At 34.2% G+C, this 14,042-nt stretch overlaps 1 long non-coding RNA gene across 1 annotated transcript; it reads left to right on the top strand.

Annotated features, from left to right (window-relative positions):
- The first annotated feature begins 897 nt into the window (after positions 1-897).
- On the top strand, positions 898-6,078 carry LOC125657711 (uncharacterized). Its single transcript, XR_007363452.2, has 3 exons — positions 898-973; positions 1,096-1,240; positions 5,156-6,078. It is a non-coding gene; the product is annotated as an uncharacterized LOC125657711 (long non-coding RNA).
- Positions 6,079-14,042: the final 7,964 nt, after the last annotated feature.

Raw genomic sequence — 14,042 nt, 5'->3', positions numbered from 1 at the left:
CTTGCATATTCCTCCCTACAAGATACACAGAGGTCCAGTATATCTGACATTACATATGTTCTACATTTTTGTAGGTCAATCTATCTATCGATTTTTTTTTTATTTAGATAACATTATTTTAAGCTGTATGATCCGATATTCATGTAATATAATTGTACAGAATTAATTTACAGCATATTAATTAGTTTTTTATTTATTAACTTTCCCTTAATTACATTCTTTAAAACATATCCATGTAAAAGAAAATAGTGAGAAGATTACTCTAAACGTACATATAGTGAGTATGCATAAAATGTACATTGTTTGTTACATGTAGGCATCTGTAAATAGCCCCACGCGCGTCAGGGGATTCCCAACATGTTGTATATATAACTCAGACACAAAGTTCTGTCCAACTTTAAGATTGATGATTTTATTGCTCTTAAACGTATGGCAAGGTACTGTTGTAACAAAATACACAGCTTTACACAGATAGGACCATCGATGATCTCCAAGTCTGAACTGGACAAGTGTGTGTCTATGGAAAAGGTCAAGGGAAGATTGTTTGTAAACACCGATTTAAAATCAAATAATTCTGGCTTAAGGAGATAAAATAATGTATGACATGTCGTACAGCATCAAAGACGTACGTGCGATGAGTTAAAAGCGTTTTCACATTTTGGATTATTTTTTTTTGAAATTCGGACCATACAACATTAAATTGTGTTATTAAAGCAATACAAGTTGTAACTGACGATATTTTTTTTCAACAATCCAATCATGCACAAAATAACACCCAACGTTATAACTAATATAATCCCCAACATCTGAAGGAAACTTCAGCAAAACAAACAAGGGAATATTGTTTGAGACTATACATACAATGAGTGTTTCGTATAAACCGCCATTGCGTCGTATACATGGCCATGTGAACGATGATTGCCGAACATAATCGGGTTGCTGAGACCGAGGTCATACAAAGATGGAAACTGGCGTAAGTATTTCGTTTGTTCTATCTAGAATTGTCATATGAATGACTTGAAGTAATATAAGGTTAAGGACGTAATGGCATTCATTGTGCACAGTAATTACGACGTTATCTTCCTCTGACTACAGGGAGCGCACGTTCCGATGGGGTCCAACAGTTCACAAATATGGCGGATAAACCCGATTGTGGTGTTTGGGATCTCTCGAAGCTAAGAAATGCTTTGCGAGAGCGAGGTGCAAGAGTTTCAGGAAGGAATAGAGAATTGATAGAACGGTAAGGACTTTCTTCATTCATTATTTATACAGTATCGCGGTATTATTCCAATCTTACTGATATAAATCGTACTGTTTACATGATTCAACAAAACGACTCTACATACGACTATAGATACCGTGTGTGTGATCGTTAAACATGGGTTTGGTTGTTTTCTTTTGTGTTGTTTTTACGAAAATATGATAAGTTCACACATTTGTTGAATTAATTGAATGTCTGAAACCGTGAAATGTTTATTGAGCAGTCGTCAGAATTGACAGAATCACGTACTAGTACTACTAGACGCAGTCTACCCGGCACGATGCGTGTTGTTGTGATTAGCAGGTGTTTGATAGCCTATGAATATTGTTGATCAATAGTGATAAATACGATGACTAATAATTCATTATTTATTGACAACAATGGAATTAAACCTTGTACTTGTAAGTCATCGTCATTTCACTCATATTTTGTCAACATCATCCATGCATCAATAACTGTCACAATGAGGCCCACATTGGGATTCGGGGTATACTCTATGTCAGGTGTGATTGCCCCCAGAACTTTGTCATACAAGCGCTGGTACTTCTGAAAAGGTGATATGATTGTCTTTCTGAAGGGGAAGTTCCGAACATTTAGCCTTCATCCTAGTTTTGGCTAGTGAGTTAACCCTTTAGCTTGATAGGAGGAGTACTGGACTTATCTGTTAAATAATTGTATGTTTAATAATTTATTTTTCTAAATGCTAGATATATGCATGCGGTGAATAAATAAAGTATGATTTATTTCAGACTGGAAGCATATGATAAAAATAAAGATTTTGGTAGAGGAATATGTAATGAGTGTGCCTGATCATGACATATACAAATATTTGAATGAAGGTTGTGTGTGTGCAACTGTGAAGATAACGGCAGTAGAGTTTTTCCTTAGTCAAGAAAATAAAAGAATTGACGTTATACCACAAAATTTATACTGAAACAGATTTCTAAAGTACATTCGTTTGGCAAGCTTCAATAACTTTTTGTTCTTCAGAAGTGAGTGTCGTGCCCAAATGAAAAAGTCAGTGACTTATAAGATTGATGTGTGCATCAAGATGGTTGTGTTGTAGAAACACAATGTGAGTGTGCTGCTGGTATGGGGCCTAAAGCTCATTGTAAACATGTGTGTACTTTGCTATTAGCAATATGCTAGATTTCATCTTAAAAAGAAATTGTAACTGAAGAAACATGTACTCAGAAAATTCAAACTTTTCATCACTGTAAGCCATGTTCTGGAAGCCCCATCAAAGCTAAAGATTTGCCACTTGCTAGACAAGACACCAATGCTTTTAATTTTGATCCCAGGCCTTCTAAATTCAGAAAGAGCACAGGTTACAATGATTATTTTAGAACTACTTGTGTTAATTATGCTCCAATCAACCGCCTTCCTATTTCTCAGTTATTTACTCCAGCAAACTCATATACAGTTTACTTTGACCATGATTATTCATCTGAAAAACTCTGACATTTGGCTTCGAGAACAAATTATTACAAATATAAGAAGTGCAGAAATTTGTTCCTTAGAAAAACAAACTCTGGGTCAATCAAAAAATGAACTATGGCTCTCAGAAAGATGTAAAAGATTACATTCCTCAAAATATGATCGAATTTGCAAATATACAGATAGGACAGACAAAGATGAATTGGCAACATTTCTTACAATTGTTCATGATATCAAATCAGCTCCCATAATTTATGGGAAGAATTACGAGTCTGTTGCTCTTCAGAAATATTTTGAGGTAACGAGTGAAGTCACCAGAAGTTGTGGATCTTTTGTTAGCAAAATATGTCCATTTTTAGCAGCCAGTCCAGATGCTATTGTAGAACAAAATAAACTTGTAGAAGTTAAATGTCCTTTTTCTTCTAGAACTCAACTTGTTACTACACAAACAGTTCCTTATTTGAAAGTTATTAATGGTCAAACTACACTAGACCCAACACATGATTATTATTATCAAGTTCAGGGGCAGTTGTTTTGTTGTGAAAAGAAAAGATGTGATTTTGTTGTTTATACATTTCAAGATATCAGGATATTTCAAATTGAGAGGGATGAGGTGTTTATGGAACAGATGTTAGAAAAACTTGAACACTTTTTTCATTCACATTTCAAGAATGCTGTTCTAGAGAAGTTTTACTTCAAGCAGTATAGCAATTTTACATTTTGATTTGAAAGGATTAGACAAAATAAAGTTTGTCATTGATTTATTTATATCAGTTTGAAATATACTTTAATTGCCATTGTGATCTGTTTATTTTACCATGAGTCAATGTTGTATACATTATCAGAATTTTTTTTTTCCAGTTTGTATATTTCTTATCATAGTTAATTGCAGGTACTTCTATACAGTATATATATATATATATATATATATATATATATATATATATATATACATATATATATGTATATATTGTATATATATATATATGAACCTTTTCTCTTGTTTTGTACATTTTTGAATTGTGGTGTTTAGTTTATGAGATGGCATTATTGTTGACTTCAAATTCGAAATATGCAGTTAAACTTACTTATATTATGACTTAAATATATAGTTTAAATGAAATCCATATTTTTGAAAACTTCAGAAATCTGAAAGTTTTGTATGTAGACCTGTGGAATGCATCCAATAGTGATAAGGAGACTTTTAAAACAAAGTTTCTGGATGATCTGTTGTGTAAGTCAGTAAAAACTAACAGGCAGTAAGCAATAGAATATTTACTAATGGAATACCCTGTGTACAAATTCCATGTACTGGATCAGATAAATCTACAATTAAAATTGACAGAACTAAAAATTAAAAATATCTGCTTCACTTCGGATAACAACTGTCAAATACTTACTCAGAGAGTATTAAAAGAAATATTACATTGGAAGAGGATGCATAAAATTTTTCGTGTACAGTATTCAGAGGGCTGTTTAATACTTACTCACAAAATACAAAAGTTCTGTGTTAAAAAATAAACAAACAAGTACTTTATCAGAACAATGATACTTCTCAAAGGTTAGTATTTCCCACATAGGTACACTAGTAGTTAAATGACTGACAGACATTGTGGTTACTGTAAAGCGCCGCTTGTCGTAATCTTAGTTGAGATTTGACTCAGCTGATGTATACATGATGCAACATTTGTTATGAATTTGGCAGTCATTTGACAATAATGAAACAGTGTTTAAAGCTGCTATGCAGTGACTGCACCCTGATGCAAAGCTTTCCAGTCTGACACTGGAAATGAATGCAATAGCTGCCAAATTCATATCAAATTTTGAAACCTGTTTAGTTTTGAATTTTGCAACCTGAAATGAGAACTGAATTGGGAATAGCTAGGCAAGTCCTTCATAAATTGTTAATTAAATTACAATAACGTATAGATGTTGGGGAATTATTTCCAGACATAAATTATGGAGAGCTGTTCCACGATTTGACGAAGGCATCAGTCCAAATATCAGCTGAGTAGAATCTCAACTGAGATTACCAGTTTACTTGTTGGTACATGTTCTTAAGCATTTTTTGGAATAATACACTGCCTGAAATTACAAAGCATGAAACAATTGAATATGATTTGTATTTAGAGGTTGAGTAAGAATTTTGTAAGTCTTTGCCAAACCAATAATTCGTTCAATATGTACACATTTACTTGAAATTTTGCGGTCTCTTTGAATAGTTTTCCCACACATTCTGTTTCTGTTCTTTAAAGAAGTAGGCATATTTACAGTAACATCATAGGGTGCAAAAAGGTCTTGAACATTAAACCCTTTGTCAGCCATTATGTTGTAAGTCTTGATCTTTCAACTATTTGCCTATCAGAAGTTGAACCCCCATATGCTGGGGAAAGGTAAGAAACTAAACCACCTGGTGTTGCTCCAGCTAAAACTTTAACTGTGTTTCTATTTTTATAGGTGGAAAAGGTGCTCTGCTGTGTTCTGGGTGGTTTTGGCTTCATCACAGGACATTCGGTTCCATCGATGATCACCCTAGTAGTAGGAAACTGCTTGTTGAAGTCAGTTGGTGTATAATACTTGACAAGATCTCTCTCTGGCCACAAGTCAACTTCTCTCCACTGGTGAAACATAAAATTCACCCATGTAATCCAGATATTGGATACAGAGACCTCTGAAATGCTAAAAAGCCTACTCAGTTCAAAGTTAATCTTATGCTGTCTAAGCTTGATCAGCGTTAAAAAAAAACTGATCAGGAACACTCACATTATCTACCTGAGAATATAGATAATTAAGATTGTATGCAGCTTCACCAAGGGTCCGCAGGACAAATAAAAACAATTGATACGAAGAAAGACCAGTATAAAACATAATACCAGCATTGTCATTGACAAAGTTTTCAATACTAAAAATGGGTCTTTGTGGCGTCTGTGTGCTGGAGTTCACTGGAAATGATTGGGGGGTTGGGGGGTTGGAGTTACTTGGTGCAAAAGAGAAGAGTAGTGCATTAGGATGAACATCTGCCGCAATGGTGACTTCACTCTCCACATTACACATATAATCTTCATTTGGAAGGAAAGATGCACCATCAGCTTCACCGCCCATGTCCTCAACTGCTGTGTCAGTGTTGATGTACCCCCTTCCAGACCTAAATGTGCCATTTTCAGATTCTTTGAATGACTGCTTACATTGTCGCCATGGAAAGATACTTGGGACAGCATGGTCTTTTAGCTGTTTCTTCCTTGGTGTAGTACCTATTATATGGATGGAAATCTTAACAATTCTGAAGTTTAAGCATTAAATATACATTCAATTGATATTGTTTATAGTATTCTTGATCATAGTTTACTTTATAATACTGAAAATGAAGATTACAACTTGAATTGGGTGAATTTTATTGATGATGGAACATTTTGGTGGAGGCACAGGGCAGTATATCCTCCTTTAGCAGCAGCAAACTACACTAACATAGAATTTGGTTTAACACAAGAAATCCAACAATTAAGAAAAGCAAAAAATAATTTTGACAAAAAGTAAACAAAAACGCAATTTAATTATGAAATTTGTGAACATTTGATGTGGCAAGGTTCAAACTTGAATATTTATTGTTTTTATATGTAATACATGTTATAAAATTATTCAGATAAGTTAATGTAGTTTGCAATAGTAAGCCCTAGATGGGAATCGAACCCACAAACCAAAGTGTGAACATTTTATGTTGCAGTATAAAAACAGTAGAACAACTTTTTTCAGTGTGCGAAATCAACGGTAGACAAAATCTACTTGAATTTCCCCCCAGTCTGTTGTAGCGAGACGAGTATCTTGAACTAATATGTTTATAGAGAGAATTAATGCAGTTTTAAGACATTTACACATTTTTGGACATTCTGTAGTTCAATTTTATTTCCATCTACTACTTGCACAAATTAGACACAAAATATTATCACCAAGAAATAAACAGTATTGTAAATGACCTTTGCATATTCAATATTAAGGGATAAATCTGTTCCAAGTTACAAAACAAAGGGAATACAAATAATGAGTACACTTAGAATTTGTTACTTTTATGTTGTTCTATAATATAATAATCAGTTAGGCCTATAAAATTTGAAATTGTGGTAGACTCTTCGAAAACAAGTTTCGCACACTAATACTCAAACAGTAGTTGGACATCATATTAAATGTAAATATAATCCATGAATTAACTCCCTGGTTTCCTTGTGAGCTGTTGAAAAGTGTTTCAAAGTCCGTCCCATCTTGTAGTAGACTCGTACCTTGGACATCCATGACTAAACAAGTGTAGAATATGTCATCATAGTAATGTTATAGATTATTTAACTACTTCAGTAATGCATTGATATGATTTGATTGACAGGGACGGATACATGATTGCATGTTCCTGGTACTACAGTATACTGTAGTATGTAATTTGCAAACTAACGAAATAAAATTAAAAAAAACAAACATTGGTAATATTAAAGAAACAAACCACTCTGAAACATAGATCACTGTCACTCGCTTTCAAAACAAGTCCACGTATATGTTGTTAAACGTTTCTTGAGTACCAAGAGATTTGGTGCCGAGCAAAGCGAGGGACCAAATCGAGTGGTGAGAGAAATGTTTAACAACATACTTAGTATATGTTTCACACGAGAATGAAAACTACACGAGAATGGAAACTTGTTGTGGTTTCTATTTAATTTATTATAACCCTTCCGTATTTTTTTTATCCTTTAACCAAGATCATTAGCATTTATCTTGATTGGTGCAATTTGGTATTGGCTGGGTTTGATAATTTGTGCCATCAATGGTAGTTTACCTGTATTCAACAGCCAGGTGAGGGTGCACAGTGAGTAGTTTTCAAATATTACATGTATTAGGTTTTTGTACGCATTCAATATATCTTCATCCATGTTTCAAGAGTGTCTATCATGTCTTTTCCAATGGATATAAGTTAAGGACTTACTAAAACTATTCTTTTGGACATTTTTGGGCATGACAGAACATGCTTCCATACGCTTCCTAGATATCATTTCTGAAAATGATCTTGAAAACAGCTGACTATTTGGGAGACCAACAAAAAACGGATCAGATATGCTGATAGAGTGATATAAAACTCCCTGTGTTTTTATTATATATATTTTCAAACGATATATTGCTGAATGTGTCGCTTTGTGACAGAAGCACGGGTACAAGATCCCACCTCTGATGTGTCCAGGGGTCCGTGTTTGCCCAACTATCTATTTTGTATTGCTTATAGGAGTTGTGAGATTGATCACTGTTCGTTATCTTCACCTTACATGTACTAATTTGATTTAGTAAACAATAAGAATTCTCTCTCGTTGCCTAGAAGTTTCGATTATCATTGGCGTGGATCTTACTGTGTTGTTATTTTTTGACTGTGTCGCACACTATGTTACTGTGTCGGAACCGCACAGTAAAAACGCCTTTGGAGAACTTTTTTCAACATTTTACACGACCATTTTATTGATAACAATTCTCCGTGATGTCTTTTATTTCGAATTCACTGGGATATATCGAATCGACATATCAGTTGAAATCAGTATCATTAAAAGAAGAAACGTCGTCGACATATTTCAATGTCAAGTTGAGGGCAACGGCAAGGTATTTTTCTTCTAATATAGATACCTTTGCAGGAATTCTGTCTCGTATGAAGACGACAACTGGTCAGATAATAAAGGAGTACAATCCATGCTCATGGGAATTCGAACAGACTCTTGGAAGACCTGATCATCAAAGACTATGTAGCCATTGTCAATGAGGAACTCAAACATCTTTTCAGTACCAGCTTCAGAGAGTACTTGTGCGTAGAATCGGAGTGGTGCTTAACAAAGGAAATTTTGATTGACTGATAATAAAAGATGGATATTTCCTTTTCGTGGGTTTTTTTCACGAAGAAGTTGTCTATGATGCCAAAAAGCCTATTATTTCAGTAAATGTGAGGAATATTTGTGAATAGTCTCGGAAAGTCAAAGATTGGGGCTCAGCAGAACATTTACTGGAACCAGCAATGTGTTAAGGGTTAGGAACCAGCAATGTGTCTCCGTTTGTAAGGTGATATGTTATCTTTTTAATGTTATGATTGATGTTGGTTATAAACAATGATGTGATGTTTGGGATGTTTAGTGTACATTATGAAATGGGCATACATTTTATGCTATTCTTCTTGAAATTACAACAGCGAAGAAAACAAAAGTATATTCATTTTTTGTTTCATTTCCCTATAAGAAGTTTGTGCGGAAATGTTTGGATGAAAATCGTAAAACATCACACAAACAAAGTTCTTGACTTTATTATTTTTTTAATGCAACATTAGATCTATAGGGTCTACCTTTATTCTTCTATGATGGCACTTTATGACATTGTTGTCAAAATGACAACAAGAAAGTGGATGTGAACATTGCCAAATTTTGCTCATTTCAATGAATTTTTGTTTCAAATATAGCGCTCATGGCGGATGGGACCAGTCGAGAGGGGATACTTATTCCTCCTATGCCCCTGGTCCCATCTTTGGTATATCCAGGGATCCGTGTTTGCCCAATTCTCTATTTTGTATTCCTTTTGGAAGTTATGAGATTGATAACTATCCGTTGTTTTCACCTTTTCATGAGATGTGGACAACATTTGTTAACAAACCGTATACATTTATGTTTAATGTAACCTCTTTGTAATACGTGACATTTGAATATTATTTAACCTTCAAATTTTATTTAACAAAATCAACAATAGTTCCAATCGATTTTACGTCATTCCGTGCAGTTTTTAGTTCACCTGAGCTGAAAGCTCAAGTGAGCTTTTCTGATCACCCGTAGTCCGGCGTCCGTCCGTCTCTAAACTTTTAACATTTTTGACTTCTTCTCAAAAACCACTGGGCCAATTTCAACCAAAGTTGGCACAAAGCATCCTTAGGTAAAGGGAATTCTAAATTATTAAAATAAAGGGCCAGACCATCTTCCAAGGGGAGATAATCAAGAAAAGGTAAAAATAGAGTAGGGTCATTAAAAAATCTTCTCAGGAACCACTGGGCCAGAAAAGATGAAATTTATATATAAGCTTTATTAGGTAGTGCAGATTCTAAATTATTCAAAGCAGGGCCCCCGGGAGTAGGATGGGGCCACAAGGAGGGGTCAAAGTTTTACATACAAATATATAGGAAAAATCTTTAAAAATCTTCTCAAGAACCATTGAGCCAAAGAAGTTGACATTTACATGAAAGCTTTCTGACATTGTGTAGATTCAAGTTTGCAAAAATCATGGTCTCCAGGGGTAGGTTGGGGCCATAATAGGGACTAAGGTTTTACATGCAAATATATATGGAAAGTCTTCAGATATGGGCCAAGGTGACTCAGGTGAGCGATGTGGCCCATGGGCCTCTTGTTCCCTTTACTCCCTTTACTTATGAGAACACAATTCTATTACTAGGTTTTTGCGTTCTCGGAACCATTGAAAAACGTTTGAATAAAATTTGATTTTGTAGGGACGATATATGTTACTTCATGAGATTACGAATAGGCGAACGTATCTGTACTTTATGAATTAGAATTAATGAAATCAGATGAAATACCAACATGACGAATGTATGTATGTTGATATTCTAGAATCGTATGAACTACAAAATATCAAAATGTGCCAGAAAGATGCACAAACATTTCTTTAAAATATTTTTTTCTACTTTTTTCTACTTTTCGAGAATCAGTTAAAAGACCGAATGAAATCACTAATTGGATGTTTCTGACTTGATAGCAATGAGAATAAACTTTGCTTGTTTTTAGAAAAATGTTTTAGCACGTGTGTAAAACATATTCTTTGAAACACATAATCGGTATCTGTATATACTTGAAATCTATAATGTAAAATCTAATGGCGGATAACATTACACCATACTAATCCAAACTCCCCGTCGAGGCCTCATTACGTCACCTACGAATATACCTCTCCTATGTGACGCAGCACAATATACAGATTTGTATATTGTGAGTCCGCGATTATCAAGCAGGCAAATAACACTAAAGAAGTAGTTCGCAGTTAAAAGTTTGAAGATATTGATATTAAGAGCATTAATATAAAAGTATGGATTTTATTTTAAACATAAAATGATCAAAAGATCATTAAAAAGTAGGGAGACTCTGTTCAAATTATTGTGTAAAGTAATGAACATTCTTGTTTTGAAAGTTGTTTACGTTTGACGTTATGTTTTTTCGTCATTCTACAGTGACGTCACAGTATACGCGGCCTAAGAAATCGCTATCCCATAATGCCTAAGTGGAAGAGTTTGGTTTGTGAGCAAAGGAACTCTGGTGGAAGTTTGCATACTAATCATCTGCGTGATATGACTGATATTATTCTATCGATAGAAGAAAACTGTACGTGAAATCTGTGTACATCTTTCTATACAAGAGATTATTAATCACGAAAAGCGTGAGATATAATGAAATGAGGGTTTAGATTATCCTGATGACTGCGTATCGATCCATTAATAACAGGAGAGCGACATTCTTTGAAGTAAATTATAATTTGATTAGCAAGGAAAGTGTATTCTATTCGAGGGTTGGTATTTTATACGCCCGTCTTTAGACAGCGATATATGTTTCTCTGTCCGTCCTTGAACCATCTGTCAGTCCGTTGGAGGTTTCTGTTCCTATTGTCATTTCTCTTTCACATATCTGATACACGTTATCTAGCTTCTTTGTGGGTCACTTTAGATCATGTTGCGATTTGGGCCCATTTTGACTTATGTTGCAGTTTTGCCCTTTTACTTTGATATGAATGTTAGATGGAGGGTACATAATTTGTCCGTCCTGCAAACTTCTTCAACAGTTTTCGAGTGAGAACCTTCTTGTTTTACAGAGTGTTTGCATGTGGTAATGATTTTGATTTTTTTCATTTTTTAAAGAAAAAAATGCAGGTTGTTGAACTTAGTTTGTTTTGAGGAAATATATTAGATAAAGGACATGTTTTGTATTTTTGACTCCTCTCACAGTTTTGAATGTGGGACCTTTTTAAATAACTTGAAGATATGTATAGTGCAAGGATTTTGATTCTCCACAAATTTTGATTATTTACAAGTTGTTGAACTTCGGGGAAATATTTTACACGTATAACTCTTGGTTTGTTTACCTACTTCCTATCACAGTTTTAAGCTAGAACCTTTTATTCCTACGATACAACGAAAGTATGTCATAGCCTGATTATGGCCGCTACTGCTGAAGCAATTATACAAGTCATGACATTAGAAAAACACTCAATATACATGAAGGCCTTTAACGGGAGTATTATGACCGTTTTCGGTACTCGTTTCAATATTTTGATCCTCAGATCAGGGCTATTACTTGATCAAAACACATTGAAAAGAAAATCTATGCTAAAACCTTCCTGAAATACCTTAACTGATGGTAGATTTCAGTGTATACTAAAGGATTTTAAGGTCAAGTTATTCGTGGAACTCAGTACTGAATCATGTAAGTGTTTTATGTCACATCTGACGACAGAAATTTACAAATAATCACGATTTGGAAATTGAAATGAACATTAAAGTTTGTTTTTATTATATATATTACTGATTTTCTAATTCTCTTTAGACAATTCAATGTCTACATGTTGTGCAATCAATCATACTTTGCAAGTCATTTGATATATTTCTCTCACTACTTATATTGTCTTTCGGCTTAAAAGATATATCATCTCTAGAGTGCAAAAAATCATATTGCTTTCAAAACATCAAAGAACTTATGTTTCAATAGACGTTTGTTTTTAATATGACCTAAACATGGAATAATACATAACATATTGCATGAACTTTAGAAATGCAAATGTGTTGCCATCATCAGGTATAAAGTCATAATTCCATATATATGGCTGCATTTATAGGACTATGCCTGATAATATTTATCGAGGGTTTGCATGTCTGCCAAGCCTAGAGATAATGATCAATTTATGTACATAACGCGACACTCCTTAACAATGTTCAGATTCCGTTCAGATTAGCAAAGATATCGTTCCAGGATGTTGGATGATTTCTGATTTCTGAATCAAAGATGCAAACATATTTTAGCTATGTATCACCATATTTTAACTATATTCTCGAACAGTTCTTAACAAAAATACTCTAGAAGTACAAAACTGCCAATTATCATTTAAATAATACTTCTTGTAGTCGTAAGCTGAACTATTTTCGGTTGTTTTGTCACAGTAGCTAAAGGCCCATATTTTCAAATCATCTTCACTTGATGAAATATAAGAAAATATGCACGAAAGGAGAAGATAACGAACAGTGACCAATCTCATAACTCCAATAAGCAAGTTCTTGCGTATTTAATCAGTTAAGATATATACACACCATATGCAGGTGATAATGGAATATTGCTACATAAATATGGGAAGTTGACGATGGAGAAGCTGTAATTACCCCGTTTGTCATACTGTTCAGTTGTTAGTTTGCTGTTAATATCTATTTTGAATGAAATATCTAGGTATGAAGCAGAAGTGGACGACTCTATGGTGTCTTTCTTTTCGAGTTCACATGGATGAAAGGTGAACAGTGCTCAATCTCCTAAATCTTGTAAGCAAACCAAAATAGAGAGTTGGTCAAACAAGTACCCTTGGATATAACAGAGGTGGGACCAAGTGCCTAGGAGGAGTAAGCACCCTCTTTCTACTGTTCACATTCGCCGTGATCCATATATCTTGATCAGGTAAACAGATTAATCCGTAGTCAAAGTCAGTGTGCCAAGAACGGCCTAAGAATCGATAAGAAACACGTCAGAGACAGCGTTTGACCCACTGATAGGTTATATTGGCAAACTAGATCATTATAATAACCATATAAATTGCAAAATGCTCACTTTAAAGACCCAACTTTAAGTTAACGCCCCCAAATTTTACCTGTGTCGTGATCAATGATAAGCCGCCGGTCAATCAAACTTTTAACAATAGAGCTTAGGTTGATTGACGTTTGCAGAGACCATGGTCTACAACTACCTGAGAAAGATGTTTTGATAACAATCATGGCTAATGATGACCGACAGTCTTTAGATCTCGAGGAAAGCCCCAGTATACCTGAGTTTTGATAGCATTGACTCCCACCTAGAATATTTTAATGGCTAACGTCCCCTACACAATGCAATGTATCATCGTATTTTCTCTCTCCATCTATATACATGTAGTATAGATTAAACAATCAGAAATCAAACAATAATAATTAAAAAAAACAAACAAACAAACATAAGTTATTGGAATATTTTCTATTAATGATTTATTATGACTTTATATTTATAAAAAAAAAAGGAACGATTCTTTATTGGTGCAGTACATCAACATGTATAATGGT

This window comes from Ostrea edulis, chromosome 1 (assembly GCF_947568905.1).
Source record: "Ostrea edulis chromosome 1, xbOstEdul1.1, whole genome shotgun sequence".
NCBI lineage: Eukaryota > Metazoa > Mollusca > Bivalvia > Ostreida > Ostreidae > Ostrea > Ostrea edulis.
Note: the sequence above shows the minus strand (reverse complement) of the source record. Positions and strands in the feature narration are given on the sequence as shown.